We start from the raw sequence: 16,771 nt of genomic DNA, 5'->3' as shown, positions 1-16,771 counted from the left end.
GACAGAGGCTGGTTCTTTTATAGAAGTCCTGTTTTCCACCCCTGGGGTCCCCCTTCCCTTCCCTTCCTAAGCCCACTTCTGCCTTAAAATATATACTTTTTGCTATAAAAATATACTTTTTAATTGCAAGTAATACACAAGTATATACTCATTGCAAAATATTTAAACACAGAAAACTTTATACCCTCATTCCTTTCTCACTCACTTCCCTACATTTTTTGGACTTAAAAAAGCATAAATGGGATTTAATATCTCTGTTGTTCGGTGACTTCTTTTTTTACTTAATAATATGTCTTGGGCTTCTTTTCACGATAGCATATATAGATGTGCTTCTTTCCTTTTACCTGTAGTATAGTATTATCTGTAGTCTTTGTCTTATATCCAGTGGAGACTGCTCTTTGTTTCCTACACACCTCCTTAGTCCTCTGTCCCTATCCCACACCCACTCCTAGTGCTCAGGAAGAGAGGAATCTAGTTTTAGTCCAGCTGGACATTGACCTGAGATTTCTGGCCCCAAACTAGATTGACTTCTGCGTGGGAATCCTACTGCCATATAAATTTCCCTTCTTGTTACAGGCAAAGGAACATCCTGCCTGAAGCAAGAGGAGAGGTGACTCAAACCTTAGGAGTGCCATTTCTAATCTTCAGCCTTCCCCCTACACACTCACACACAAATCCAGAACAACATGGTGGGGGGGGTAGTAAAAAGCACTGGGGGCCTCCTACACAATGAAATTGCATGCAGAGCATCCTGGGATTACCATCTCTACAGTGTAGAGACATTCACACATGCTGGCCTCTTCCCCAGCTGTTTCCAAATAAAGAACAGAGCACAGGAGAGGATGTGGGGGAGAGTCAGGGTCCAGGGAGCCAGAAGTCCTGGCTGGGAGGGGCTGATCCTTCCAAGCTGGAGAGAGGAGACAGATTTCTTTAGAGGGCAGGGAGGCAGCAGGGATGACCAGAGGAGCTATAGTCAGGGAGCCAGCTAGCTAAGGGAGGGAAGACAAAGGCAACTCCATCTCTCTCCATCTCCTCATCTCCAGAATGATGTCACACTCCGTGTGAGGAGACTGGCCATCTCTCAGAGGCAAGAATGGTTATTGGAGAAAACTTTGGCTCTCAAGTTGGTAAAAAACAGAGAAAATGGTCAAGCCATATTCCTCATCAATGCCAGGGACTTAATAGTAGCTACCATTTATTGAATAATTACTACGTGTAATTGTGTTCTCTGACACATGTGCTGAGTGCTTTGCAAGTATTTCTTAAAACCTTACTACCATAACATCAGAATTATCTTGTCAGTGGGTAAAATGGGGAAACAGGAGTAATGTGCCCAAGGTCCCAGAGGTAGTAATTGGCAGTCAGGATTTGAACTCAGGACTGCTTGATGCTAAGTTTCATGTCCTTTTTTTTTTTTCTAAGATTTTATTTATTTATTTGACAGAGAGAGAGAAAAAAAAAAAAAAAAGAAAGCACAAGCAGGGGGAGCGGCAGGCAGAGGGAGAGGGAGAAGCAGGCTGGAGCCTGATGCAGGACTCAATCCCAGGACCCTGAGATCACGACCCGAGCTGAAGGCAGATGCTTCACCAATTGAGCCACCCAGGCGCCCCTAAGCTTCATGTCTTAAGCATTATGATTTATCATCTACTTCTCACTCTATATCCAAATACTGATTTCTTACTGGGTCTTGAAGATGGGGTTGAAAGAGGAGAGAAGAATAGTTTCTTCCAGGACCAGATAGACCCCTCCAGAAATAAAAAGATCCTGTTTCACCCAACTCTACACACAACCTCCTCCTCCCTTCCTTCTCTGACCCAGGCTAGACCATGACATCACATGGTGGAGGCTGTTTTTCTGAAGAAGAAAAGAAAAAAAAACCCAGACCAGATTTATAAGGATGACATTCAGACAGCATGACTGAAGAAGATCATGGCCAAGTGACCATAGCACACGCCCAGCAGTGCTGAGAACACTGCTGGTCCCTCGACACCTGGGGCTGACTCATGGTTGCTGTCAGGACCCAATGCCAGATGCCAGGGTTGCTTTCACTCTTCCTCCATTGCTCAGGACTATGCTATGAAACCATCCCCAGGAACCCTTCTACCCACTCCCAACACCCCAAGAGTTTTGATGTTACGTAACATGGGGATGCCCCTAGTGTGCCTGGAGTATGCTCAGATTGTTTCATTTAAAACTCACAACTCTATTAAATTAAGTGCCATAGGGTGCCTGGGTGGCTCAGTCATTAAACGTCTGCCTTCAGCTTGGGTCATGATCCTAGGGTCCTGGGATGGAGCCCCGCATCGGGTTCCCTGCTCAGCGGGAAGACTGCTTCGCCCTCTCCCACTCCCCCTGCTTGTGTTCCCTTCTCTTGCCATGTCTCTCTCTGTTAAATAAATAAATAAATAAATAAATAATCTTCAGAAAAATAAAAATGAACAAATTACGTACAGATTTACAGATGAGGAAACTGAGACTCAGAAAGATTAAGTAATTTGCTCATGCTCATGCAACTCTTATTGGCAGACATCCAGATCTTGATGCTGAAGCCTAAGTCCTTAACCTCTGCTCCACAATACCTGATGAATGCCAACTGGCTAGCCAACCTGCTAGAGAGAACCAAATAGAAAGGGATGGAGAAGACCAGCCAGAAGGGCAACCAAACAGAATTTCTCATGGCACCAGGGGGTGGGGGGTGGGGCTTCTCCTCTCAGTGATTTCTCTCTTGCAACTATGCCTGCTTCGTTTATATACAGTATCTTTTTTTTTTTTTAAGATTTTATTTACTTATTTGACAGAGAGAGAGAGAGAAAGATCACAAGTAGGCAGACAGGCAGTCAGAGGGAAAGGGAGAAGCAGGCTCCCCGCTGAGCAGGGAGCCTGATGCGGGTCTCGATCCCAGGACGCCAGGATCATGACCCTAGCCGAAGACAATCGCTCAACTGACTGAGCCACCCAGGCGCCCCTAGACAGTATCTTTTCACATCCTTTTCCCCAAGACCTTAAAGCATTGATGGACAATGAAAAACACTCATGACGTTATGAAAGAAAACATTTTCTAGATCATAACATCCAGCATGTGTTAAGCAAATATGACAGGAGGAGTATATGTTTGTTTAACATGTATGGTATCTGTGATGTGAGCTTAAGTAATACTACAAAAGGCAGTATTTTCCTCACCTGCAAAATGGGGATAATAAAAATACTTATAAGTTATAAGATATAAAGCACTTAGAGCAGGATATTATTATTATTTACGATGATGATGATGATTTCCATTACCTTAGTGGCACACTTTGGAGTCAAGTGGACTTGAGTTTGGATCCCAGCTCCATCACTTATTTAGCTGTATGTGACCATGTGCAAGTACTTAACTCCTCTGAGCATATTTTCTTATCTGCAAAATGGGGTTACCTGTGTGTATCTCACTCATCAGTAAAGATAATGCAAGTCGAGCATTTGAACGAATGTCTGGTGCTAGTAAGCATGTGATAAATGGTATTTACCGGCATAGTGTGTAACATATATACTTATGACAACTGCATTTCCAAGATATTCTGGGATCCTTCCAGTTCTATAATTTTGTTCTTTTCATGACACAGCACTCCTTTTATTTAAAAGAATATAGTCTTTGGAGGGGTGCCTGGGTGGTTCAGTCGTTGGGCGTCTGCCTTCGGCTCAGGTCATGATCCCAGGGTCCTGGGATCGAGCCCCACATTGGGCTCCCTGCTCGGCCGGGAGCCTGCTTCTCCCTCTCCCACTCCCCCTGCTTGTGTTCCCTCTCTCACTGTCTCTCTCTCTCTGTCAAAATAAATAAATAAAATATTAAAAAAAAAAAAAGAATATAGTCTTTGGAGCCCTATAGAATTCCAGCCCTCGTACTTACCAGCCGTGTGGCCATGGCCAATGTTATCAATCTCCCTGAGTCTCAATGCTCTTCTCTGTAAAATGGGGCTAACAATGCCCACCTCTCAGGCATCTGCAAGGATTACACAAAATAATGTAGGTTCACACCCAGTCCAATGTCTAGTGATTACATGAATGTTAAAGGTGATTTGTTAAATATGTAAATAAATGCGATTTATGTTTGTTCCTTTATGTACAGTGTCATGGATATAATCTGTAGATGTGTGTAATGTACTTTTCTTGCTCCAAAAGCATCTCTGTAGCCTGGTATGCCATCCTAGCTAGAGTGGGGTTCAAAGGGTCATAGCATTAGCAGTGTGGGACCCTGCTGATAAGCCAGGGAAGAGAGAAGGGGAAGTTACAGAAACAAGAGGAACTCTCCCTTCCTGTCTGGTTAGGATTTGTTTGTCTTTCACACAGACTGCTCCCTACTGATATGGGGGTCTGTCGAGTGTCTGGCTTTGATTGGCATCTCCAGTACACAGGGAGTAAGGAGCCCCTTACCCTTCAGGAACTGTTTTCCTCTGAATTTGCAGAGTCCCAAACACATTTCTCTTTCTGGTGCCACAGGTGAGAAGAGAAAGCCGTGGAGAGAATCCAGAATCATGATATCAGAGCTAGAAGATCTCAGAGAAAGGAGGAGGTAGAGGGATGGGGTTCAGAACATGGGTTTGGGGATCAGAATGACTGGACCCAAATCCTAGCCACACCACTTACCAGCTGGGTAACCTTGGGCAAGTTCCAGAATCTCTTTAAGCCTTAGTTTTCTCAGCTGTAAAATGAGGATAAGGATACTACTGACTTCACATGAAATGAGATGACATGTTGTAAAGCACTCAGCACAGTGCGGGGCACATACTGAATGGACAGTGTCTGAAGGCTATTATCACTTTTCTAGTTCTGCAGTTTTACAGTTGAGGACCCTGATGGCCGGAAAGGAAGCACAGCTCATTAGCTGTCCACCCGATCAGGGCTACTTCCCAGGCAAGGCTGTGCCAAAGGCGTGTCCCATGAGATCAAGGCCCTGCATTCACTGTGCCAAGGGAGCAAGAACAGGCAGCACCACCCTAGCTGTGGGGTTGGAGATTTCAGACTATGTGCAAAGCAAGGCATGAATCCCACCCAAGTAATCCCCAAAAGAGAAAGTCCCTTCCTGCTGGAATTATTTATTTTGTAATTAACAAAGGCTAAGGAGGCCCATTCTAAATTTTGGCTTGGAGGCTCAGAGTTTAAACTTATAACAGCCGCGAACAAGGGTTTATTGTGGGCCTGTTCTTACTTGCTGAATTGAATGCATTATTATGATCCCTATGCAACTAGGGGTCAGGAGCTAAGTACCTGGGGCGGAAAGCTGTGTTTTTGAGATCAGAGGACAAAGTGTCCAGGAGTGGAGAGGCTTTAAAAATTGAGCCATGTTTCCAGGCTCAGTAATGTCCAGACCTCAACTTGCTTTGGAGCTTCCTTTGCCTCTAAGTATTCAGGGAGGGGTCTGGCACTTCAGCTGGCCCCACCAAGGCCTGGGCAGCAGCCCCAGTTTCTGGTGACCTTCACGCAGGCTTTTAGGTTGTGCTTTGCTTTGTTTTGTTGTTTGTTTCTCCACAGCAGGGTGGCCTTTCCTTACTTCTGGGTGGGAACTGGGGGAGGGGGGAGGCGGGGAGAGGGGAGGCAGGAGGGAGGAGAGTTTGCTCCCATCTCTGCAGCTGTGTTTACACTTCCCTGTCAAGCACTGTCTGGGGCCCAACCTTTCCTCGGTCCCCTGTGTCCCCTCGGAGAAACGCTATTTGATATCCCAGTGGGCTTTACAAGGGAGGGGCCGAACGAGCCCAGGGGTCACCATCCAAAGGGACCTGGAAGGAGGAATGGAGGAAGGTTGGAAGGGAGACAGGAATAGTGCAGAAAGCACTGTTTTGAATTCTGGGAAGCATCATCTTCTTCCCTTTCTACCAGTGGCCTGAAGACCAGCAGGAGACAAAAGTACATTTAGAACTCGACAGCCACAAAAGGAACAGAACACACAACGTGTCATTTCTAATCACTGGATTGAACAAAATCTTGTTTTGTGATGGGGATGTGAGTGCACAGAGCAGAACAGTCTTCCCCAAGGCTTCACCGGGGCCACTGGTCAGATACAGCATGTTAAAGCCAATAAAATCATGTTAAAATACATGCAAATTAAAAGAGATTTAAGAAAATGGTCAAGTAAATAATGCTCTTCTTCTCTGGGGAGCAAGTTGAGCTGGTATTAATCAGTAGTATTGCTGGACTCTCGGCCAAGCCTGGGAGAATGGCTGCCAAGGCAAATCAGGCATCAGGTTACAGAAATTAAACACATAATTTTATTTTTCCGCAATAAGGAACTTTCAGAAAAAGAACCAGCCCTATTAGGCTCCTCAGCACACTTTGTCCAGTTTCTTTCGGCCCCAGAGGCCTCCAAGCTAAGAGCAAGATGAGCAACTGGAGGCCAGGAGTGACACAGTTATTCCTTTCTCCTATTAACTGCCTGGGGGTGGGGCTGGGAGGAGTGGGGCAGGGGTGATGGTACTGTTTTTCAAAGGTCCAGCTGCAAACCACTTGCCAACAGTTTTTCTATGAATTTATAGGACAAAGACCTGAAGGGTTGGGAAAAAAAGTTATAGAGGAAGAGCTGGCCAAACAAACATTGGCCGATAGTGTGTCATGGACCATAATCTTTAAGGAAGAGCCTGGTCTCAGAAAAACAAAAACAAAAACAAAACTCTCTCCCATCACAATGAGGAAGAACCAATCAACAAATTTTCCCCAAGAACCCCATGCTTAATGGTGATGTGGGAAGTTGCTTTTAAAATCCTCCGGTGATCAAGGATTACTAAAGCCCTGTTTAGTCCTGTGTCAAGTATCATGGTGGATAGGAAAGGGTTAATAGCGTGGGAGTGAACATGAAGTGGTACTGGGGTTGAAGCAGGGGGAGATCCAGGAGGGCTGGGAGGCTTAGTGAGGAGGTGGAGCTTGAGCTGGGCTGCATGACTCTGATCTACAACTTTGAGGTAAACCTCACCATCCTTCCTTTCTGCTTCAAAATATTTCTGTAGCCACATATTCTTTGTTACCACAAAATATCTTGTATCTTTCCCCTTGTCACTTGGCTTACTCTCTTAAAACAATGCAGTCCACTCCCATGGTGTTAGCCGATGGTTCCCATATCTCTTCCCAGTCTCAGTCCTGATATTCAGATCTTCTGAACAGCTCTCCTTAGATAATCCTTTTTTTAACCTGCTGCCTCTCTCCCCCTCTTTTAACCTATCTTCTTTATTTCAACGATTATTTATGTGGCATAATGATTGTGAAACTTGGTTACACAATAGGATCACTTGGGATTCTCTTAGAACTCTTAAAGCCCAGGTCACACCCCAGACAAATTAATCAGCCTCTCTGGAGGTGGGAGGCAGGCATCAATAGTTAATAAAGCTCCCCAGCTGATTTAAATGTGAGCCACACTTGAAAACCACGGATCTAGAAGGCAGGGGGAATGGAAAGGAATATTATTGCAAATTGCTAAGTATGAAGGAATATTTGCTTTGATTTGGTAATCAGAGGCAAGAGAAAAAAAGCAAAGCCAAAGTTTCTGGTATAAGGAAAAGAACCCTAAATCTGGAATCCAGAGACCTGAGTTTAAGCCCTGACAGAGAAATTTTTCATCTGTGTAAAGCAAGTCTTTTAAGTTCTTTAGGCCAGAATAGTCTTGTGTATAAAACTGAAATCCTCCCTACCTATTTCATAGAGTTATGAAGATTATCTGAAAAAATGAGCATTATAGGCTTTTGTAATTATGTACTTGGAGACAAATTCAAGGTAATGTTATTTTGTATTTTAAGTTTTTTTTTTAACTTTATATTTTGAAGTAACTTCAGGTTTACGAAAGAATTGCAAATGGTAGACAGTTCCCATATGCCCATCAGCCAAGTTCCTCAAATGTTGAGGAAGTACAACTGCCAAAACCAGGAACTGAGATGATAAACTACTTTTAACTAGTCTACAGACCTTATTCTAACTTCATCAATTATCCTACTGGTGTCCTTCTTCTCGACCAGGATTCAATCCAGAATCACACAATCACACATTACATTTAATTGTCCTGTTTCCTTAGTCTCCTCCAATCTGGGATAGTCCCTTCCTTCCTTCCTTCCTTCCTTCCTTCCTTCCTTCCTCCCTCCCTCCCTCCCTCCCTCCCTCCCTTCCTTCCTTCCTTCCTTCCTTCCTTTCTTTCTCTTTCTTTCTTTTTCTTTCTGATTTTATTTATTTCTTTGATGGAGAGAGAGAGGGAGCACAAGAAGGGGGAGCGGCAGGCCAAGGGAGAGGAAGAAGCAGACTCCCTTCGGAGCAGGAAGCCCAACTTGGGGTTCAATCCCAGGACGCTGGGATCATGACCTAAGCTGCTTAACCGACTGAGCCACCCAGGTGCCCCCTCACTCTTTCTGTTTTTCATGACCATCACATTTTTAAAGATGCTGGCCAGTTATCTTGTAGATCGCCCCTTATTTTGGATTTGTCTGATGTTTCCTTATGATTAAATTCAGCTTATGCATTTTTTTCAAGAATACTACAGAAGGGATTTTGTGCCCTTCTCATTGCATCATATCGAGGGGCACCTAATAAAACCATCTCTCATCACTAGTGATGTTAATTTTGTTTTGTTTTGTTTTGTTTTTAATTTTAAGGTGATGTAACTTTGACCACTTGCTTAAGGTGATGTCTGCCAGCTTTCAGTCCTGTAAAGTTACTATTTTTTTTCCTTTGTAACTTATAGGTATCTTGTGAGGAGATACTTTGATACAAGGCTATTCATTTGAATCTAAGTGACTGGGAAAACTTTTGACAAAATAGGGAAGCCGGGTGTAAATAAAGCAAGAAGGATAATTTAGAGCTCGTAGACGGGTGTTTGGAGGTATTGGTAGGTGTGAGGGATCAGTATGAAGGGGTTCCGGGTTGGTTTCAAATGCTGAAGTGAAACGTGGCTTGACGCCAGCCTGTGAAGATGGTGCAACAGCTGGATAGGGTCTCCAAGAAGATATTAGTAGCTCTGGGAGGCTTCCCGAGAGCCCTTCCTGTCCCCTGACAGCGCCGCCTTGGAAACCGTCGGGCTCGGACCGCATCACCTGGCACTCCTGAGTTCGGAGTACTGGCGCCAAACGACAGACGTGCGAAGAAGGAAGCCCAGGTGGCCCCACGGGCGGGGCGCGGGCGGCGCAGTGCGCAGGCGCCGGGAGGAGGTGCGGGGCGGGGCCGCGGCGCGGGGGCGGGGCCGCGGCGCGCAGGCGTCCTAGCGGCGGGTCCCTGCGGCTCGGGATGGAGGGTGAGTGAGTAAACAAGCCCGGGCCGGGCGGTGGGGCCCGGCCTCGGCACTTCGCCACCCGTGGCCTGAGGGAGGGAGAGGCGAAGGGGTCAGAGAATTGGGAGGAAGCGGAGGGACACATAGCCTGCCTGGCCGGGGGTAGCGGGGCGCCACCTCCCCGTCCGAGGGCTGGAGGAAAGGGGGCGATGGGACGAACGAGCCCCCGGCGAGGACCGCGTCTGAGGCAGGGAGGGCGGGCGGTGTGTCCGGGGGAGGAGCGGCGGGGGCGGGCCCGGGGATGGGGACTCCCTTGGAGGGCGGGGTGGGCCGGGTGGGCGGGAGCCCCAGAGCGGAGAGGGCGCGGGTGGGCGGTGGCACCTGTGGGGGCCGTTAGCGAGGTGGACTCCCAGGGACTTGGGGCTATGCACTGGGAGGGCTAGACGCGGGGGCAGTTTGTGATGACTTTGGGGGGTGTTGAGGGAGGGGTGGCAGTAAAAACAGGGCTGGGACCAAGGTGAGGCGAGGGAGGTTCCTAGGCTCAAAATGAAAGGGGGCACTCACTTCGGGGTCCAGCGCGTGCGGAGTGCCTCTTCACGTTTGCGCGCTAGGCGCCTCGCACGCCTCTACCCTGTCCCGGCCCCGAGTAGCAGGCTGGCTGCTTCTCTCTAAATTTGGTCTCGCGCCAATCCCTGCCCACCCCAGAACTGTCCTGAGGATCGAGGGATAGAAGGGGAAGCGCCTTGAAGCAAAGGCAAGGTGTTGTATTTGGGACATGGCAGTTAGGAAATGCGGGACAAACTTATTTCTTAACTGAGAAATTGTTCCGGGGGCGGGGAGGGAAAGGGATGTAGAAGGATGTTAGTGTCCCGGTGGAATATGGAGAGTGGGCTTTTGATGGGTGACATGTAGGATTGTAAATGGGGTAGCTGGGTGGGGAGCCTAGCAATTGAGGGGCGCGGTTGAGAGAAAGGAACCGAGGTCGATGAACAACTGGGTGTGTGCAAAGACGGTGTGGAAAGTGTGGTCTCTTCCTCCTCGGTTAGTGCAGTGATGTCTTTGAAGAGAACTCCCACCCCCACCGGTGCTTTTAAGTTTAGGAAACCCGCACTGAAGGAAGTTTCCAGCCGGAGAAGGTGCTAACTCTATCAGAGGTTTCTGTGAGAGCTTGTCTATTTTAAGCCTTGGAATCCACAGGGCTGGGATGGTGTGGCAGTGATAAAAGAGATTACTTACTTACATAGAAGAAGGTGTATGTTAGGAGATAAGTACTCCCCCCCCCCCTTTAAAACACTTATAATAGAGGAAAGGACCATCTATAAAAATGTAATAATACTGTTAGGAAGAGTGTGTGTCTCACAGCCACTGTGAATTAACTCTCCGAGGCAGGGATGTTTGCCTGTTTTATTCACTGATATACCCTAAACACCTAAAATAGTGCCAGGCACATTGTTAGGTGCTCAGTAAGTATTTGTGGAATAAATAAATAGTGGGTAGATCTCTGGAACTTGGAGTCCGGAAGTCTGGATCCTAGTTCTGCCACTAACTGGCAGAGTACTTTTAGACCCATCATGGAACTTGATGCTAAAGCACAAAACTCCCTGAAGTGGAAATAACTTATTCACTATGGTGTTACTTTAATTCTCTTTGAAACAGCAATAGAATAAGGAGCCTTGGATTAAAAACTGAAATTGTACTCCCAAGAAGACTTTCATGAGAAGGGAAAAAGTGAGAAAATGTGGTCAGACTTGTTTCCCTTATACTTACTTGCCTTTGAACTAGCGTGCCTTTTTTTTTTTTAAGATTTTATTTATTTATTTATTAGAGAGAGAGAGAGAGAGAGAGAGAGCACAAGCAGGCAGAGAGGCAGGCAGAGGGAGAGGGAGAAGCAGGCTCCCTGAGGAGCAGGGAGCCCGATGCGGGGCTCGATCCCAGGACCCTGGGATCATGACCTGAGCCAAGGGCAGCTGCTTAACTGACTGAGCCACCTAGGTGCCCCATGAGCTAGCATGCCTTTTAAAAACAATTTAAAATAATCAATTTTGTCTATTTAATTCTTGAGATAAAAAATTTGGTTTCCTTAGTCCTGTGGGTAACGGTTCCTGCTCTTGCTTTGTGTCTTATTGAAGCATGTAACACTTCATTTCATTAAGTGTATCTTTTTCCTGTCTTGGACTAAATGTAAAAAGTTTCTAATTGTTGACTAGCAACTTACCAAAAAAGGTTCGAGGCAGCAACCCTAAAAACACATTACATTTTCTACATAGGGTAGTTAAAAACTAAAAAGAAAAGGGAAAAAAGCATATGGGGAAAGGTGAAGAGGATTAATATTGAGGGGGAAGGTTTAAAAAGGAAAAACTGCTCTTAGGGAATGCCTTCGTTCCAGAAAGTCCCTAGCTTTTTTTTTTTTTTTTTAATTTGTCCAAACAGAACATCTGAATATTGGTTCCTTCCTACCTCTTTACTCCATCAGCCTGTCATTTGGGACCTCAGTGCTCCAAACCTTAAAATCATGAATTAGTGAACAGGTAGTTGGTTGTTTTTTGTTGTTGTTGTTTTTTAAGATTTTATCTATTTATCAGAGAGAGAGAGAATGAGAGAGAGAGAGAGAGTGGGAGGGGGGAGGGATAGGGAGAAGCAGACTCCCCACTGAGCAGGGAGCCCGACGTGGGACTCCATCCCAGGACCCTGAGATCATGACCTGAGCCGAAGGCAGACGCTTAATGACTGAGCCACCCAGGCGCCCTGGTAGTTGGGGCTTAGTGCCTCTTGTGTGTTGTTCTCTGACACACTTACCTTAATACTTTGATTTGAAATGGAATAACTAAAAAGTCTTTTTATTAAATGATAATGAGCAATCACTAAAGATTAGGCTTTGTGCTAGTGTAGTACAGAACCAGCCAAGTAGGGCTCTAGCCTGGTAGGAGACTGCTTTAACTCTTCTGAGTCAGCATTACATATCCTGAGAGCCAGCATTTTCCTATGGGTCTCCTAAAGACTCATCCTGCTTTAATTTTTACCACCATTGTCTCCAGTGCAAATGACCTGATTCTCTTAATCAAGCAATGCTAAAAAATATTAATGCTATAATTTTCTTTTAAATAAGAATTCAGGATCACAGCTTCCTGTTAGTAAGGTTCTTTCTACATGCAGAGTGCCCAGAAGCTCAAACTAATAACAAATGTAAATAACTTGGACAAGTGGGAGGGTATAATTTAAAGATGTGCTTAAAAATCCTAATTACAGGATCTATCAGGCTGTGTACTTAGCCACAGAGTTGATTTTAATGGAATGTTGATGAAATTGGTGATCACCGAAATGACTCAATTGTGTGTTTCTAGAGCTCTTTGCAGAGGTAGGTTCACCCCTATTGTTTGTGTTTCAACTCCACCAGGAGCTAAAAAGGAAAGAATGAGATGGAAAATTAAAAAATCTACAGTGCCATCTGCTTCTGAAGCCTTACTTAGTCTGCCGTTTGATAGAATTATTTGTTGTAAAAGAAAGTAGTAAAGATGTTGAACTTGCCCCAAAGAGAAGCTCTTTCTGCAAAGGGGTCCCTGTATGTGGGTGAAAGAACTTCATAGTTTGGAACTTTAATATTCTGATCTCAACCTCTCTAAATTTAAGAATATTGTTCTTTAAATGTTTTATCTCCAAACATTTCAATAAAGTTTTCCCATTTCCAACTAGTGATAGACTACATTCCAGTTTTAGCCTTTGAAACAAATTGAGATCCAATTTTCTGGGGAAAGATTTCAGTTTTTATGAGCTTTCTCTTTTTGTGGAGATTTGACATGTAAATAAGATAGTTATTATTTTTTAAAAGATTTATTTATTTATTTTAGCTGGTGGGGAGGGAGGGAGAAAAATCTCAAGCAGACTCCCCACTGAGCACAGAGCCCCACCCGGGGCTCGATCCCACAACCCCACAACCCTGAAATCATGACCCAAGCTGAAGTCAGGAGCTGGTCCCTTAACCAACTGAGCCACCCCAGTACCCCAATAAGGTAGTTCTTATTTCCAATTATCAACTTTTTAAAAAAATAACCTTAATTTTTTAAAACAGTTTTAAATTTACAAAAAAAATAAGGGTAGTAGAAGGAGTTTCCATAGATTCCATATCCAGTTTCCCTTATTATTAACATCTTACATTAGCATACAGGTAACATTTTTTTTACAGTTAATGACCCAGTATTGATCATTCTACTGTTATTATTCGTTGTGAAGTCGCTCAAAGTTTTTTGTTTGTTTTTTTTTAAGATTTTATTTATTTATTTGAGAGAGAGCATGAGAGAGAGAGAGAGATCACTAGCAGGGGGGAGGAGTAGAGGGAGAAGCAGACTCCTGCTGAGGAGGGAGTCTGTTGCGGGACCAGATCCCAGGAATGATAACCTGAGCCAAAGGCGGACGCTTAACCGACTGAGCCACCCAAGTGCCCTCACCCGAAGTTTTTTTAAAAGGTGGAATTGCCTACTGATTTTTTAAAAAGATTTATTTATTTATTTTAGAGAGAGAAAGAGAAAGCAGGGGGGAGGGACAGAGGGAGAGAGAGTCTTAAGCAGACTCTGTACTGAGCATGGAGCCTGACGTGGGGCAGGATCTCATGATGCTGAGATCACGACTGGAGCTGAAACGAAGAGTCCGACATTTAACCTACTGTGCGACCCAGGCTCCCCTGCATACTGATTTTTATAGTAAAGATCTCTAGAAAATTACTGGATTGATCTATCATCAAGAAAGACTTACTTTTTTCTTTAATCAGCTTTATTGAAGTAAAAATTTACATATGATAAATTCACATTTTATATATACAGTTCAGTGAGTTTTCATAAAAGTGCCTAGTCATATAAGCATCACCACAGCCATGGTAGAGACCATTTTTCAGAGTCCCAAGAAAGTTCCTTTATGCTTCTTTCCATGTAATCCCTTTCCCCAACCTCAGCCCCTGGCAACCACCGATCTGCTTTCTGTCAATGTAGATTTGCCCTTTACAGAATCGTTCTAGTAGAATGCACTAATAGTGGAGTCATATAGTACATAGTTTTTTTGTGTGTCTGATTTTTTTCACTTGCATAATGCTTTTCAGACATATTGTGCATGTGTAGGAAGGAGGAGCTCTTCATTCCCTTTTTGCTGAGTAGTATTCCATCCTACGTATATACTATAATTTGTATCCATTCAGCACTTCATAGATATACTTGTGTTGTTTCTACTTATTGGCTTTTATGAATAACGGTGCTATGAACATTTGTGTAGAGGTCTTTGTGGGGACATATATTTTCATTTCTTTCGGATAAATAATAGAAACTGTATGCCAAGTTGTATGGTAAATATATATTTAACTTTATTTAAAAAAAAAAAAGCTAGCAAATTGTTTTCTTAAGTGGCTCTGCCATTTTGCACTCCCACCAGCAAGGTACAAGGTTTCTAGTTGCTCCACATCCTCACCAACAATTGGTATCATCAATCTTTTTGATTTTAGACATCCTAGTGGGGGTGTTGTAGTCCATTATTTTGGGTTTTTTTGTTTTTGTTTTTGCTTTTTGGGTTTTGTTTTGTTTAGGGAGAGAGAGAGAGAGCACACTGGGGAAGGGGAAGAGGGAGAGAGAATCTTTTAAGCAGACTCCACACCCCACACAGAGCCTGACTCAGGGCTGGATCTCATGACCCTGAGATCCTGACCTGAGCCGAAATCCAGAATCTGGTCGCTTAATCGACTGAGCCACCCAGGCGCCCCCATCATTTTGGTTTTATTTATTTATTAAGATGTTATTTATTTATTTGACAGAAAGAGACACAGAGAGAGAAGGAACACAAGCAGGGGGAGAGGGAGAGGGAGAGGCAGGCTCCCTGTGGAGCAGGGAACCCGATGCGGGGCTCAATCCCAGGACCCCAGGATCATGATCTGAGCCAAAGGCAGACACTTAACGACTGAGCCACCCAGGCGCTCCCATTTTGGTTTTAATTTGTACTTCCCTAATGACTAATAGTGATATTGAGTATCTTTTTGTGCAGTTATTTGCCATTCCTATATCTTTTTTTGGTGAAGTATCCGTTCAAATTTTTTGCCAACTTTCTATTGGGTTATCTTATTAAGTTGGAGGAGATATATATATATATGTACATATATATATACATATATATATGTACATATATATATACATATATATATATGTATATGGCTTATTCTTAAATTTATTGACCAAAACATCCTATGTTTTGGAGTTTATTTTCAATGTTTAAGTGAATATAATGAAAAGCTGTAAAGTACTGGCCTAGTACTTAACTGGAATGTAAATGGCTGTTTTGCATGTGTCAGTAACTAAAGAATCCATCTGGTAGAAATATAAAGTATTTTTTTGTGTTCTACTCCCTTTGCCCAAGATGAATGAACTCATTTCTCCAAATAGGTTCCACTGAATGATGAGTTTTTGTTTGCTTTTTAAATTAAAAAAAATCTTGAAGTGATAGTTGTTGGTCGGAATGCAGATGCTATGAGAACCCATCTTATGGCTGTTTCAGGTGTTTATTTTAATCATACCTATCTGTTCCAAACAGTGTGTCTTGTCTTCCTCATACACTCAGTGGGGACTGACCAACTGCCAAATAAACCTTTAGAGACTTTGAAGACCCATTAAAAAGCCAGGCAAAATAAATATTGGCTCATGGTCACATGAGATTCAGATATCACATTAATTGTAAAAGGAGGAAGTGTGACTTACTTTACATTGTGATTGGTTAAAATTCAATGGCATTTTCGTGTGTACTGTATACTCCTCTGGCCAAATAAAGCACTTGAGTAAAATTAGAAATGATGCCATTAACTATTGGACTGTGTGTCCTGTCATCTCTTTTTACAGACTGTAGATCACATTTCAATTATAACTCCTTTCTTTAACAAAAATATTGATATTTTTCTGTGGCCATCTCTAAGAAATCTACACATACATACCCTAGCATCTGTGGATTTTATTCTTTTCCATTATTTGATCCCCAGTTTTAAATGGACAGAGCAACCTGACATAAGCTTACTATTGCAAAAAGGGAAATGTGCTCCCCCAGAAAATTGGAGAAGGATTGCAGTTCAAAACCAATTTTTAGGAGGTTATGAAGTCCACTGAATTATGATCTATAACGTTTGGGTCTCAATAGGGGTAACCTAAGGTGTTTGAGAGAGGCAGTTTTAAACTAGATTTGAATCATTTTATCATTTTCTGGAGCAGACTATTTTTATGCTTGTTCAGGACAGAAATTATGTGAGCAATGTACTTAATATTACACGTGAGTGTGTTGTATGTACTTAAATAGTTTTATCATTAAAAAAAAAAAGCCCCTCTTTTGGCCCCATTCCATGAGGAATGAGAAGTATTTAAAAGATATAGGATGAAGAGAGATGGTGCAATTTGTGGGAAAGAAATTCAGATTTTTTTTTTTTTTTGGTAACCCCAGCACTTTAGCAGTCTGGGATTCAGGTTCTTAGATTATGCTGTTGTTGTTTCATTCCCTTACCCCAGACAGAGAATATTTAACTCACAGGGAATTCTGTTTTTAAGAGCTTGA

The sequence above is a fragment of the Neomonachus schauinslandi genome, chromosome 15 (genome assembly GCF_002201575.2).
Source record: "Neomonachus schauinslandi chromosome 15, ASM220157v2, whole genome shotgun sequence".
NCBI classification, from domain to species: Eukaryota; Metazoa; Chordata; class Mammalia; order Carnivora; family Phocidae; genus Neomonachus; species Neomonachus schauinslandi.
Note: the sequence above shows the minus strand (reverse complement) of the source record.